The sequence below is a fragment of the Globicephala melas genome, chromosome 4, assembly GCF_963455315.2.
Source record: "Globicephala melas chromosome 4, mGloMel1.2, whole genome shotgun sequence".
Taxonomy (NCBI): Eukaryota; Metazoa; Chordata; class Mammalia; order Artiodactyla; family Delphinidae; genus Globicephala; species Globicephala melas.
Window position 1 is genome coordinate 44,024,898 of NC_083317.1, and position 17,112 is coordinate 44,042,009.

Here is a 17,112-nt window from a genome sequence, read left to right on the forward strand (position 1 = left end):
AGTCTGGAAAAGCACTCAGAAGTGGATTTGGAGCTTAATAAAAGAAGAGCTGAGTAACTGAGTTTATTTCCAACTCTCAGATATTATCAATTATTTCTCTTTAGTTATCAATCATATAATTTCTTTTATAACTCAATTTTCTACAAAACATTTACAATTATAGTACCACATAATAGTGATATTTTATAAAACATTAAAATATCCAAGGGCACAAAATATTTAAATTTTTATTTGCATATTATGTAAGGAAGACTGGTAGCACAGTTCAATGAATAAGTGATGTAAACACACACAAACACATATTTCTCTCAGACACATCTGTGTGTGACACATACATTACACCTGCACACTGCATTAAACACACATTTCAGGGGCAAAATACCTAAATAATAAAAATATTTTCAAATATGAATTTGGAGTACATTGTCTTTTAGAATGGAAGCTTATTTTAAAACTTATTGAATTGTACTAGGAGATTCTACATTAAAAGTCTACTTAAGTTTAATTTGGTAGAAAAAACAAAAAATAAAATTGGCTTGAAATATGTAATTACAATTTTTTCTATTGGCATTAAATTGTCTTTCTAAACTAGATTAACTTGTAAGTGCAATCTTTACCATGGCATTGTTAATAAGTTTGATTTTCGACCTGGCATCCATTGGAACTTTTTTTATATATATAATTAAATATCTTTAGACATTTTAGTTCAACTTGGAGCTATAATAACTCATTTTGGAGCTGAAATACTTATGCAGTTTGCCAGTTCTCTTTTCTGATCTGCTGACCCAAAGTCAAATGTTGAATATCATTCATGGGACTGTTTGTTTAAATGGCAAACAAATAATCTTTAAAATGTTCTCCTCCACTATGGCCTCCATCTTCTATTTCCAGATCTACAGAACTCCATTTTTAAATCTAAATTCACATTGGAGGATTAAACTCAGAAGTAAACATATCACACCCTGCAAATAATCCCCTCAAAAGTGCACAGATGTGTTTCGAGAAAAAAATTCTGGAAAAATTTGAGGAGACTTCAAGGATTTTTGAGTTTAGCAACAGGCTTTAAATTGTTCCTTTGGCAGAATATGCATTTATAATCTCTTCCAGGTGCACTAGGTTAAGTTATGACTTTGTCTGCTTCTAAATCAAGTTAGGGCCCTTAACATTTTCTTCCCTACTCATAAAAGAGGTTTCAGGTACAGTATAAACAAATTCCTCCCTGCCATGAACTGTCGCCATCCCTGTTTCTATATATACCTTTATTTATTCCAGAAATTCAATAACTTTTTCCAAACATCACTTTCTATCCTTTAATGTAAACTCAAATGAGCATTCTTCGGTTTTTATTCACTTGTTTCATAGCAGTTTTGCACTTCTTGTTCTAACAATTTTGGTTTGGCCCTCTTGATGGGGTTTGGTTAGTGCTTAATGTAAGGAAAACTTGATTTCATTATCTGGGATCTAAAGGGCACCTCCATCTCTCTAACAAAGCAAACCAGATTGCCTGGAAAATACTAGCTTTGAATTCAGCATTTTCTCAGATTAGTTCAGGTTGGTTATCATGAGAGGTAAATCAGCAGTTAGTGATTCTGCAAATGGATGTGTTTATAAATGATTCAATATTGTTATGGTAAATCAACAGATAATGAAGTCAAATATGGAAGAATGTTGTTATTCTTGGTATTAAGGATCATCATGATGGAAAAAACAATAACTCAATTCTAAATATACTTGTAATTTTGAAAGTTCTGAATAAAAATTGTAAATCCATATGAAAGTAATGTTATAATTTGAAATACAAATAATGTTTTTGTTTAAACACATTTAAAAAACCCAAATTAGGGAATGATTTAAATTACTTTAGGTCATATAATTAGGCAGACAGATCTGATAAATGTTTATATCCTAGGGCTACTCAAAGACTCATGGACAAGAACTATCTCAAACTGTTAATTACACGTCTGAAGAAGACAGATACAGATCAAAATTTCATAGTATTTTGACTTATTAATTGTATGTTTGTTGAATCTAAGAATAAAAAATATTGGGCTTGTAAAAAGGTTTTTTAAATGCAGTATTGGCTGAGAAAGAAATGATTTCATAATGCCTTAAGAAACAAAGTGAATAATTATATAACTGCCACATCAATCTCTCAATTAAATATTTCACATTAATTTATTTATAAAACCCTGTTATTACCTTGTATAAGTATAATAATAGCAGTGTTAATCTACAAAAAACTGAATAATAGCAAACTACTGGATTATATCTTTGAAAATGCAGGAAATCAAGTGTAAGATGTATATAAAATTTTATACATTTTGGCTTATATTAAGAGTTGTTAAATCCAAACCACTTACACAAATATACTACCAGAATAGAAAACACATTCCTGGCAATGCAGATATTATTTCATAAAATTATTTTGAAACACCAAACTTGAATTTGAACTATGCACAAACTATAAGGTGGAAATTTTACTTAGAACATTTATAGAAAAAACATTTGAATATATATATAGTTGTTATCAATAAAGTAACAAAAACTAAATGTAAATTGATTTGAGGCTATTTCAACAATAAATAATGATACCAAGTAGAACCCTGTGGGGCTCCTGGGCATAAAAACCTCTCTGTGTCCCCCATTTCTTGATTTAAGGAAATAGGCTTCATTCAGCCTCCATGACCTTCCCTGAGTTCCAAGAAGCAGGTTCAAACAGTTGCTAATTAGGGAAGGGAAGGGATGTGGAGACAAGGGAGGAGCAATCAAGAAACAACAGTGCAGCCTTGGGGCAGGGTCCTAGTTCCCCATCAAGGGATACACATAACAATATCTTTGAGTTGTTTTGCAGATACTGAAACCTCCACCAGTGGGAGAAATTAAGTTTCTGCCCACATGCACGTAGACCCCAGACCAGTTGGAACCAGAAGGTTGATGATGCTGACTCCCACTGACCTCACTGCCAACAATCAGAAAAATGTCCACAAGATGATCATGCCCTCTTTGAACCATGACTGTAAAACTTCTCACTACCCCCACCAGGTTGGGACACACAGTTTTGAGGGCATTAGTCCGCTGTGGCCCCCTTTGCCTGGCAAAGCAATAAAGCTATTCTTTTCTACTTCACTCAAAACTCCGAGAATTAATTCGGTGTCAGGGTACAGAAGCTGGTTTCAGTTTCAATAACACTGTAATGTAGCTAATGTGAAATTCCACAGGCATGTGTGTTTTCCAAAAGCAATGCGAGAATGTTACATAAAGCCTCATAACATTATGATTTCATTCAAACTTATTCATCTAGTAGCATTTACTGAGAAAAATAATAAATGAAAATATTAGTATATTATTTTGAAATGTGAATATTACTTAGAAATATGCTTTTGATCTCAACTCAATGTCAAAAAAGCCCCTCATTTCAGAAAAATAAAATATGCAGTCTAATACAATATTAAGAATTTAATTTTATTAAATGCACTTACTGAAATATCAATATACCTTCATCTAATATATATACATACACATAATCTTTGTCATTTTCAGATATACAAGATTTATCATAAAGGAAAGGAAATAGTAAAATTATATAAATCCATGGTCAAATATCTAATATTGAATCATTACATTACCAACTGGTGACAGTTGAGTGCATGACAAAATATTTATCAATATGATTCTTTTCCAAGACCTGAATTCCTTCTAAGTTCAGGGAGGTTCCAGAATCATGAATCATATTGGCACAGAGAGACAGAGACAGAAAATAAGAGAGGAAGAGATAGAGACAGAGAGAAAGACAGATACAGAGAAAGTGAGAGAGAGAAAACACTAACACTTTCTGATTATTTTTTATTTCTGTCCTATGATCAGTATTTCTCTAGTACTTCACTGTAAATTATTAACCCTTATGCTCAAACTGCATTAATTTGTTGACTGTAAAATACAGTGTTTATCAAGGAAAAAAAACATAAGCAAAGCAGTCATCAATATTAAAAATATGTATATGTATAACAATCATTTTGCTGTACACCTGAAATTAACACATTGTAAATCAACTATACTCCAATATAAAATTTTTAATAAAAATAAAAAATATGCACTTTAAATACATAAGATATACTGTAAGTATAAAAACGTTCTTTGAAAATACAGTGATGGAAAAAGATATACTGTACAAACAATAAGGTTAAGGAGACTGGAGTGGCTGTATTAACATCATATAAGTAAACTTTAAGACAGAGAATATTACCAGAGATAAATGGAATATTTCATAATGATGAAAGGGTCAATTTGTCAGGAAGGCTAGCAGTCATAAACATGTATTCACCTGGAAAATCTGTAGTTGGCAGATTTTCCAACTACATGAGTCACAAATTAAAAGTATTTAAAGGGAAATGGGAAAATTCACAATCACAGTTATAGATTTTGACACTCATCTCTCTCAGCAAGAAAAAAAGATAGGGGTGTAAAAATATAAAAGATATGAACAACACTCTCAACAACTTCGATCTAATTTACATTTACAGGACACTACACCCAATAGTTGTAGAATCCACACTTTTCAAGTGTGCCCTTTGTTCATTCACCAAGATAGACTTTACCCTGGGCCATAAAACAAATGTCAAAAGTTCAAAATATTCTTTTACCATCAGGAATTAAATTAGGAAACAAAATATATGATGTGTAGAAAAATCCCAAACATTTGGAAATTAACCTATTTCTAAATAAGTCACAAACGAAATTGAGAAAAAAAGAAAATTAGACAATATTTGAAAAAAATAATGAAAACATATCATGTACATAAGGGAAGACAAATCTTGTATTTGCCTTGGATATTATGTGTGTTCTATAATACTATATTCTTATTAGTTTAACAGCCAGAGCCTTAAACTTTCATTCTTTAATTTCCTGTGTATAGAAATAGACAAATCTTTAAAAACATAATTGAATTCTTTGTTCTTTTTTCTAGTGGAATTTAAGGGAGATATTGATACAAGTTAAGTTAAACCCTCTTGTCATGATGTAAGGAATCCAGTCTTTGAGTCAGAATCATCTTTGCAGTAATGAACAATCCCCAAATCTCAGTGGCTTAGAGCAACAAACATTACTTACTTGCATGGCTGTTGCTACAGGTTGGCTACTCTGTTCCACAGGTCTTCTTATTCTGGGGTCCCAGAGTCAAAGAGAAACTTCTTTTGGGGACATGCAACTCTTGTGGCTGAAGGAAAACATCAGAACCTGCCAAAAATACACAATGCCTCTTAAAGAATCTGCTTGGGGTTTGCAGGCTATTACTATTAACCACTGAACTCTTTGTCCTTTATTCCATCATGGGAGGATCTCCTATTTGAGTCTCAGTGGAAGAAGTGTTTTAACAGGTTAAAGTTAAGATGATATTTGAATATTCACTGCAGCTGGCAAATATTTATTTTCAATATGGGGTCATTCATCAAGATCCTTCACATATCAAAGCTTCTGTGTGACAACTTTGCTAAAATTACAGTAAAATAACAGCAGTTAAACATGTAAGACTATGTTTTGCACATTCAACAGAAGAATGTAATTACTTGTGAACGTTTTGCCAATTCTACTTCCATTTCTAGGAAACTGGTGATAGGTGTTTCTATGATAACAAATAAGCTAGAAATCAGTCCTACAGTTATCAAAACTTGAAAGCAAGCTTTATAATATGTTGATGCTGCAACAATCTGCTTTTAATGTATAATTTTGGTTTAGGAGAAATACAAGGACAAAACAAACTGTGTAAACAAATATCTATGCATTATGGAAATGGCTTCCAAACTAAACCATTGCCAGATAATCAGTGCCCTTTTCCTGTCTTCCAATGGGTGTAATCAATCTGAAGTCCTAATCTCTCTGTGGATGTAGTAGTCTTCTCTTTAGATTAACCACTTCTTATCTTTTTTTTTTTTAAATGTTAACTACTGGTGAATCTGAGTGAAGGGTATGTGGAGTTTTTTTTAACAAATTTATTTATTTTATTTTTATTTTTGGCTGTGTTGGGTCTTCATTGCTGCACATGGGCTTTCTCTAGTTGTGGCGAGCGGGGGCTACTCTTCGTTGTGGTGCGTGGGCTTCCCATTGTAGTGGCTTCTCTTGTTGCGGAGCACAGGCTCTAGGTGTACGGGCTTCAGTAGTTGCGGCTCGCAGGCTCTAGAGCACAGGCTCAGTAGTTGTGGCGCACGGGCTTAGTTGCTCCACGGCATGTGGGTTCTTCCCAGACCAGCGCTCGAACCTGTGTCCCCTGCATTGGCAGGTGGATTCTTAATCACTGCACCACCAGGGAAGTCCAACCACTTCTTATCTTGATCTCAGTCTTTCATTACTGTTCTGGAACTACTGACAAGGTAAATGCTGAATTATTCTTTAAAAACAAAACAAAACAAGTAAAGCACACAGCCTTCAGACTGCAGCCACTCCCATAAGGAGTAAGATTAGAAGGAAGCAGATTAGACAGGAGGTACCATAACAACAGGTTGAAAAGAAAGTAAAGGAAAAGTAATCCATGCAACTAGGCCAGGGTTATTGGGGAGTACAGGGAGAAGGAGAGTGGATTAGGGCACAAAGGAAGAACAGATCCAGAGTGGCCCCTGGAGTGGAGAGAGTCTGCACTGACTAGGCTACTTAGGCCCCAGGTCTCAGAGCTGCATGGGTCCTGAGCTGATGCCAACAGATCCTCTGTTCCTCTAAAAGTAAATATGCCTATAACCTGTGTTGAGAAGACACATGTGGTCTTCTTATTTCTGACTGGTGTAGGACATCTGTCAACACCTGCTTTTACAGCACATGACGTCCCTTTACCCAAGGCCCTGCCCACCTCTGTCCCTAAAACAAATAAGGCCTGTGAACTATGTAGCAAGCACACTCTTACAACTTCCCCGCACAAGCACGTCTAACATAGAGATTGGGGTTGTTAGTATCTGGAAAGATTGCGGTCCTGTGACGAGCAATGCCTATCACATGAAAGTGATGCACATGGCAAAAACCCTTCAGTTAGAAATATGTTCGAAGTCTCCTTCAGGGTCATTGAGTTTTGAGCCTTTGTGCGACTTAGAGAGGTTTCCACAGTAGAAGAACTTTAATAGATGACTTAAATGAATACATAAAATAATGCATGAAATAATCACTGAAAATTACATTTTAAAAGAAAATGTATGCCTTTGAATATAGGTGTATGTATCTACCTATCAAAAGAAAAATACTTCTTTTTTCTATTTTTCAACTTTCTTTTTTCTTCATCACAGCTCCATATTCTGTTAATCTTCTTATACTGATTGTTTTTCTCATTAAGATAACCTCTAGTAAAAGAGGAAGTGGGAAAAACCTTAGATTTTTATTATAGATTTTAAAAAGAAGATTGTTAAAATCCATCTTTCTTTGCCTTTTGACAGTTTTCTTTGATTTCTTACATCTGATATTCAAGGACATAAACACTTGTTTGTACCATCCAGTATATTTTTATTTCAGTAATGGTAGTTGAGCCAAGGCAAGATCCCTAAAGCCTTCTAACACTCCAGGGTAAAATTTTATATAAAATGTATTTCAATTATTACTCTGGATTATTTCCACTATAGTATTTAATGTAAAATATAAATTATTAATATTGATTCAACAGCAAATATATAGCACATATGTATGTGTGGAATGGTGAAAGCTTACATTTACTTTGCCTATAAATACTGTTGACCTATGTCCCTGAAATTTTCTCCTCTGGTGTTCGTACACCATTGTCTGCTAAAATATCTTCTGCATTGACTGAAGACTATTTCTTAGTCAATCTTGTTTACTATTCCTCTTCTTCCTGCTCTCTAAACTCTCCGGATACTAGCATTTCCTTTCTATTCCTGTCATCTAAATGTCTCATCTTGGGTAAACTTAGATGAATGGATTTAACAAATACTGTTGTAGATATTCAAATCTACAACTCCAAGTTTCTTCCTAAATTGTGGAAGAATATATCTAATTAACCATTAGATCTCTCCAGTCTTAAAAGCCCATCAACAACCTATATTCACTTTATGCAAACTGAACTCTCTCCTCACTGAAAACTTAGAATTCATTCTTCAGTTAATATGATCAGTGATGTGTATTTATGCAAACCAGAAGCCTATGCTTCAGCAACAAAACTGTATCATATTAAACCTGTGAGCTATGCAGTGTTTAGGTTCTGTGAACATTCCATGTACTTTCACATTTATGCCATTCTACAATGCTGTTTACTCTGCAAGATCCTACATGCCTTGTTCAACACAGGATCCCCAATGTGGCATAAACTAAATGTCTCTTGTGTTTGTGCCACAGTGTGACGAAAGACAACTTTTTTTTGGAGGGGGAGTAGTTCATCATTCATTCATTCCATAGTGTCACATACAAATTCCTTTATGGTTATTGGAAAATATAAAAATCAGTTTGCTTTAAAATGAAAAAATATTCAAAGGAATCAGCAAAGAGGCATGGAATAAAGAATCACTATCTAATGAAGATATATATTCTTTGCCAGGCTACACAGTAGTTCTTCATTTTCACCTATTAAGGCTGCTCAATTTTTTTGTCTTTTTTCTCTTACAAGAATACACAATGAAGATTAAAAGTGTTTGTTAAAGCATGATGACTATTTACCCTAAACTTAAGTATCTACTATAAGTGACTATCAAAAAAGTACTTTCCTATGTGTATTCTGTTATTTTCACATTAAAACATTATTATATATTATTTGCTGATTACAAAGGATATCCATGTCCCATGTAGAAAACTGGAAGTTAGAGAAAGTCACAAATTCGACAATTTATTTATCACATATTATTTCCCTCTCCTGAGATAAACATTTCTCCTGAGATAAACTGGGTCTATACCTTTTCAATAATATGAATGCTATTACAAAAGTATCAATAATATAATGTACACACAAGTAATGTCAATACATTTAAAATAAGACAAAGGTGATATGAATAAAAAGTGATTTTTAAAATATATTTTACAATTATTACACAAGTTATTGAACAGTATAAAGAAATTTACAGGGATCGGTATAAATAAAAGCACTAAAACTAGTTTTATATTTTAAGTACAATATTTATATACTGCACATTTCTTAACTTTTTTTATGTGGAGATATCTTTCTCATCACCCACTGAGCAAGCCAATGGTCCCAGAAAGAGAGAAAACATTTAACAAAGAAAACCAAACAAAACAAAACATCAGAAACCAATAAAATTATGTTGGTAACTATAAAGAAATAATATCCAAAACAAAAAATTCATAAATCAAATATTGTCTGGGTTTGTACATCATCATGGTTATGTTCTGAGTGACTGTCTACACCTTGAAAATTAGAAGGAAAGGGTAGCAATGTCTCCAAAAAGGCAAAGACATCTGCAAAGATTTTTTTTTGAAAACTGGAGGAATCTGCACAGATGGGTCCTAGATATGGCCACTGATCCCAGGATCCAAAGACTCGATAGTTGGGTACGACACAGAATTACCGAGTAAATTCAGGATTTAGGGAACCCATAGGATCAGTAATGATCTGGAGTTAGAAGAAATGCTAATGGAGGAGTAGGGTCAAGTCACCACATGTTTCTACACTGTTGAGAATGGAGACAGCAAGAAAGGAAGGAGATCAGGTGCCACAAAGGCAGGATTTGAAGGCAGGCTTTGAAGGCAGGCTGTTGGTTTTCTACGAAGTAGGGAGGCCTCTAGTGGTCAGAGATGGAACAGAAACCAATGAGAGAAAAATGTAAAAATCAGGGCAGAGGAGGTAGTATTATAAAACATTTGATTTGGGGAAGTTAACATGGTTTGAAGAGACAGCATGGATTTTAGTTTAGCTACATCTTAGCTTTTATCCTGACACTTGGTAAATTTCTATGATATTTGAATTCCTCATCTGTGACCTACCTTGAAAAAGGTATAGGAAATGTATAAATAAATAAATTACACAAGATAATTTATTTAGAGTGGTTATCATAGTTTTTGGAAGATTCTAATTATACAATGAACACTTACATTTCTCAATCTTTCTTTTCTCCACCAAGGTCTAAGAACCAACTACAAGCGCACTGGCTCAGAGTTTTGCTTGGAAAGGAAGGATTAGGAAAGAAATGGTTCACTGAAAAACCCAGGGTCAGTAGCTGAGCTACTGAATTCACATTCAGGAAACATCACTTTGTTCTAAGTAACTGAGTGGTTACCAGGGCCATAGATCTTATTTAGATTCTTTTAAAAATTAGGGCTGACTTAAACCCATAAAATATTATCTTTGGAATATGCAATTTCCAAGTCTTCAGGAACAGAGCAGGGCAGAGAACAGCAAAAAAAATGAACAAAAAAAAGTAGGATCTGAGGTATATTCATGAGTCTGTTTTAGAAAACTAGAGAATAAAGGGATAATGCACCTTGTGTCTCCAGCTTCTTTAACTGAGGAGGCTGAGAAATCAAATGACTTTTCCGAGGTATGAAACCTAAGGGTAAAAATTATATCTATTGATTCTCAGTTCAAGTATTCTATGCAACATCCAAAGATAACTCCTTCATTTTACAAGATAATGGAGAAATTCTAAATTTGTATAAAAAACGGAATTATGGATAAAAAGGAAAAACTCAGCTTTTCCTTTCTATATAGGGGAAAACCCACTTCTTCCCTACTGTGTATTTCTTTCCTGTGTGTCTCCTTTCTACTCACACAGAACACTTCAGGTCACCTGATGTGAAGTTTTTCCCACACAGTTCTCTAAGACACCAGTTGGGTGTCCTATAATGTAACTCAATTCTAACACTATCTACCTGCAGATAGTGTAAGATCCCACAGGTTAAGGGCTCAGTCCCACAGGGCTGCCCTCCAACCCCACTTCAGATGCCAGTTGGAAGTCCAGATTGTAACCTAGGCTTCTGACCTACTGGCTATAGACTGGAGGTTCCAGTCACTCCCTCCTCAGGTTCAATTAATTTGCAACAGCGGCTCACAGAACTCAGAGAAACATTTTACTTATTTTTACCGGTTTATTAAAAAAGGGTATGAACAGTTAAATATCCAAACGGAAAAGATGAGTAGAGCAAGGTATGTGGGAAGGGGCTTGGGAATTTCCATGTCCTCCAAGTGTTCACCAACCTGGAGGCACCCCAAACCCATTACTGTTGGGATTTTTATGAAGGCTTCATTGGGATGGCATTAACTCCATTTCAGCCCTTCTCCGTTCTTAGGAGAATGAGGGGTGGGGCTGAAAATTCCAAGCTTCTAATCATGGCTTAGTCTTTCCAGTGACCAGCCCTCACAGAAAAGTGCACACAGAATAGCCTCACTAGAACAAAAGACACTCCTATCAGCCAGGAAATTACAAGGATTTCAGAAGCTCTGTGTCAGGGACTGGGGTCAGAGACCAAATATTAGAACAAAAGATGCTCCTATCGCTCTTATCACTTAGGAAATTACAAGGATTTCAGGAGCTCTGTGTCAGGAGCTAGGGGCAGAGACAAATATATATTTTCCATTATCTCACAGCAGGCAATATTATTCTATGTCCAGATTCAAAGTTTTCTAATATTTTTGAGAAAAGTTTTTAAGGAAAAATAAATTGCAGATAATAATAATGGACAATACTATGATATAGATGGAAATAACAATGTTCTCTATAATAGTATAAAATCACGATTTTTAAATTCAGTGTGCTAAACAATAAATTTTGATTTTTTGTCTTTCTTTTTGTTGAGGTATAGTTGATATGTAACAATTTACTAGTTTCAGAGGTACAACGTAACGATTTGATATTTGTATATACTGCAAAATGATCACCACAATTAGTTAACATCTGTCACCTCACATAGTTACACAAATCTTTTTCTTGTGATGACAACTTTTAAGACCTACTCTCTTAGCAACTTTGAAATATGCAATAGTGTTAACAGTAGTCATCATGATGAGTATAGAAAACTTGATCTACTTTAATTATTACGAGACTGAGTAAACAGATTAAGAAAAATTCACAGGAAAGGAAAAACAGGAATATAACTAAATGGAGTATCTTATTATTAGGTATCACCTACCTTATTATCCACTGAACATTTGTATCCCCTCGAAATTTTTATGTTGAAGCACTAAACCCCAGCATGGCTATATTTGAAGATAAGGCCTTTAAGGAAGTAGTTAAGGGTAAATGAGGTCATAAAGTGGGGCCCTGATCCAAGCTCACTCATTCTCTCTCCTTCCCTCTCTGCCCCAAATGCGCCTCAGTGCTCACTCAGAGGAATGGCCAGGTGAGGACAAAGTGGCTAGCTGCAAGCGAGGAAGTGATACCTGACCAGAAACCAAACCCTGCTGGACCTTAATCTTGGACCTTCCAGCCTCCAAACGTGGGAGAAATGAATTTATTTAAATCATGTTGTCTATGGTATTTGTGTATGAAAGCCCAACTAAACTAATATATACCCACAAAATATTATTTGTTATATGCAACTAGTATTGTTTCTCATATCCAAAACTAGTTTCTGAACTTTCTGATTTTTAATACCCCAACTTTATTTTACTGCTCCTTCAGTTTGCTCTAATTAACAGTTACATCTCATTTCTAACATTTTTTAATTTATTTATTCATTAATTTATTTATTTTCACTTCAACTGAGATCTCTTCTTCTGGATACAGTGAATTAAAGAATATAAATTTTACATAAACACTTATTTTGGGAAATACATATAATGTATTAACATTTATCAACCTTATCAAAGTGGTTAATTCCCAACTATTTCTCCTTGAATTTACACTCATCTATCTAAATGACTTGTTTATGTTAAGTAAATGATATGAGGAAAAGTTGAACACCAAAATGTGAAATTACAGATATCTGTGCCTTCTCTACCATTAAAGACAATTTTTTAGGGATGTCTATAAAAAAGATGTCTCAGTAATAATTTTTTACAGAAGAATAAAATTATTTTAATATCTCTATATGTCACTAGAATATATTTTCTTAAAAAACAATTTCATAAAAAACAAAACAAAAAAAAACACAATTTCATCATTTTAAATTAGTACAGGCTTTTGAAATCACAAAAGCTTTCCAAATCACTCCATGAAATTCCTTCTAAAATAAAGGAGAAAAGAATATTCATGGCTAATTAAATATTTAATTAATTACATAAATTAGTGTTAAGTATAACCTTTTAATTTTAGGAGAATATGATTTGATTGAAATGTATTTAAAATGTTTTATAGATTTTCAATGACCTATAATGGAAAATATATTTCATAATCACATTATGCATTTACAGTTATTTATTCATTTATGAAACATTTAGAGTATTTACTATGGGCCAGATATTGTGTGAATACATGAATTACAAAAGTGAAAATGGTGGAATATGGTCCTCACTCAGATATTTTATGTGTAATTAGACATCGAAATCTTCAAGAAGAGAAAATAAATGCTAACAATTTTGCATGTCCTACTTTAAGAATAGTTCCCAAAACTTGGTAAGCAATTAATATGTATGTATCTGCCAAATAGATAAGCAGATTGATCAATAAAATAATAAATTAAGTAAAGAAAAAACCTATTATAATCTATACTACAAAATAAATACTCTCACAATCTATAATCAACCTGTAAATTTGAAAATAGGTAAGTTACAATCAACACTGATGTACATAAAGATAAGTACGTGAAGATAAAAGATTAAGAGATCTTATAAGGAACATCATTTTAGATGTTCAAAAGAGAATAAAAGGAAAAAAAATTGCCTCAGTCTGGTCAGATTCACTCAACTGCACATTTTCTCAGTAAGACTGAACACATCAACTTGAACAGTCAATATACATTGACCATTTTCTTCCAATTCCTGGGTTTCTCTTTTGTGATTTCTGCTTGGCTTCCAGTCAATTTCTTGGATATGTGAGAACACTCTATTTAATATAATAATTTTAAGACAGTACTTTAACCTGGTGACATCCTAGGTCTGATACTACCCAGGGAATCTTTTGCTTTTATATATGTAATATCCATTTCCCCCTTCTTCTAATTATAGTGCTTCTCCAGCTCTTAATATATGTGGTTCAGGTTAGGTTAGCTTACCTGCATCCCCTTTAATATAGTGATTAGATTTCTATGTGACCTCCCAAGCCAATAAAATCATACATGGGTTTATGCTGAGTATGTAGGATAAAGGCACACACTTTATACAGAATTGCTTACCTAAAAGAATAGAAATTTGGTGCTGCTTGTCACAATTTTTACTACTGGAAAGAAACAGCCCACTTGAGAATCAGGTCAAAGGTGTGGGAATGGGGATAGGAGAAGCAGAGGTAAGGGATGTTAAGGAATACTGTCCTGATATTATATACTGAGCCCCAGATCCAGCTGTGTTTGGAGTCAGACTTACCCCTGGACTTCCTTATTACATACGGTAAACAATTTTTTAATTCACTCTCTTTATAAAATCCTAATAAGAATTAGGAACCTATCCCTTTGTTACTCTTGGCTAAAAGCTAATTTGTGTGAACCATATTACACCAAGTTTCGTAATAAATAATACAGAACTATGTACTGTGTCCAAATAATTGTTTTCATAGACTGTTCCCAAAGCAAATATTAATACTGTTTTTGAATATGTTTGCTAAAAATTATATAAACTTTAAAACTGGAAATCAGGGAGACAGAAATTTTCAATGCTTATATCTCCATATGCATGCAAGTTCACTTTCATTTATTTCTATCAAAATATGTAGTTATATGTAAAAGTTATGGCACATTGAATGGTGTGAACACAGATCTAGTTACTTCTATTATATATACATGTATGTTACATATAACTCTCTTGAAAATGATTTATCTTGTTTTTGTATAACAGTAATTAATAAGTGTTGATGCTGCATAATATAATTACCACCAACTTTTTCATTACTTTCAATTTGTAAGTGTGATGTTTCTATAATTTTCAAGGTTTGTATCTTATAGTAATAATAAAAACTAACAACCTCCTCTCTTTCTCTGAGCCACTGAAACACACAGACACCCTCGGCTCCAAAAAACCCAGGCCAGTACTAGGGGGAAAAATTGTTAATTCAATTTGGGCTATACGTGTATTCATTTCAAGGACTTTCTGTTCTTTGTGAGTCATTTAAAGTTTTTTCTGATTTTCACAAAATTCCATTACTCAATTCATTTATTTGTTTTACAGTTGTTTTAGGTCAGATTCCCTAGAAGAAAACCTAAGACAAAGATTTGTATGCAAGTGATTTGCTAAGAAAGTGCTTCTGAGACCAGTAGTAAGGGGTTAGAGAAGGAGGACTTGGAAGGAAAGGCAGCGGCACAGTTACAGGAATACAGCATTTCCGCAGGGGGACTCTGGAATGTAGGCTTTGCCTCAGAGTTTGTTTCACCCTAAACAAAGGAGTTGGGCTCCAGGGGAACTTAACTCTCAATTCTTCTAGCTTCCTGCTGCTCTGGTAGAAAAAGGGCAGTCCTCCCCTAGGAGGAATAGTAGGTAAGAGAAATCCCTGTAGGTAAAAGCACAGAAGAGGACCCAGAAATAGTCAAAGAAATCCTGGCAGATATGGGCAGAGCACTGACAGTGTCCCACACAGTGAAATTTTAAATCTCCAACATATTTCTTGTTAGATGTGGTGCATTAAAATGGCTGAACTAGAGTCACAAATCTAATGTACTAATGAAAAGTAATAGTCAATAAGACACACGTTAACTATATTAAAATATTCAATTAAATCAAACAAAATTTAATCAACTGGGAAAGCATACTGATATAACATGGGCATTCTTCTTCATCTGAATTAATATGCATATACATTTAATCATTTAAATGGCAACAGATTCCAAATAAATATATACATACTATTTTTCTAATAACTAACATCTGGCATTCATGGCTTTTACTTCATCACTTTGTTTTTCATTCCTCCATCTTTTTCTTTCTCTGCTTCTTCACTCTCTTATTCCTCGTCACTTTCTCTTATTCTCCTCTCTTCCTCCTTCTTTTCTTTGTTCTTCTACTTTTACTTTCCTTTTTTAAAATTTTCTACACTAAATTACCAAACTACTACTATTAGTACGGTTACTACAACCACCCTCAGCACTATCATCAAATAAAATTAATTTGACACTTAATAAAGAGTCATCAGGTATTGCTTAAACAGAGTGTCACTATATTTCACTGTTTGTTTTCATTCTTAGAATATAGTTCATAAACAGTGATTACCATCTGTTCCTAAGAAAAATACTAAGATCTATGATGTAATTAATGCTGATGTGGGTATGTACTTATATATCTATGGAACCAAATTTTAGTGTTAAAAGAAAAAAAAAGAAGCTTAAGGAAAATGTGGATGAAGTTACTTTAAAAATATATTGGAGACCTTCAAGATGGCGGAAGAGTAAGACATGGAGATCATCTTCCTCCCCACAAATACATCAGAAATACATCTACATGTGGAACAACTCCTACAGAACACCTACTGAATGCTGGCAAAAGATCTCAGACTTCCCAAAAGGCAAGAAACTCCCCATGTACCTGGGTAGGGCAAAAGAAAAAAAGAAAAAACAGAGACAAAAGAATAGGGACTGGACCTGCACCAGTGGGAGAGAACTGTGAAGGAGGAAAGGTTTCCACACACTAGGAAGCCCCTTCACTGGTGGAGACAGGGGTTGGGGGTGGGGGAAGCCTCAGAGCCACGGAGGAGAGCACAGCAACAGGGGTGTGGAGGGCAAAGTGGAGAGATTCCCGCACAGAGGATTGGTGCTGACCAGGACTCACCAGCCTGAGAGGCTTTTCTGCTTGCCCGCCGGGGGCGGGGGGTGGGGGCTGGGAGCTGAGGTTCGGGCATCGGAGGTCGGATCCGAGGGAGGGGACTGGGGTTGGCTGCGTGAAAACAGCCTGGAGGGGGCTAGTGCACCATGGCTAGCTGGGAGGGAGTCCGGGAAAAAGTCTGGAGCTAAGAGGCAAGAGAGCATTGTTTCAGGGTGCACGAGGAGAGGGGAATTCAGAGCACTACCTAAAGGAGCTCCAGAGATGGGCGCGAGCCGCGACTATCAGTGCAAACACCAGAGATGGGCCTGAAATGCTAAGGCTGCTGCTGCAGCCACCAAGAAGCCTGT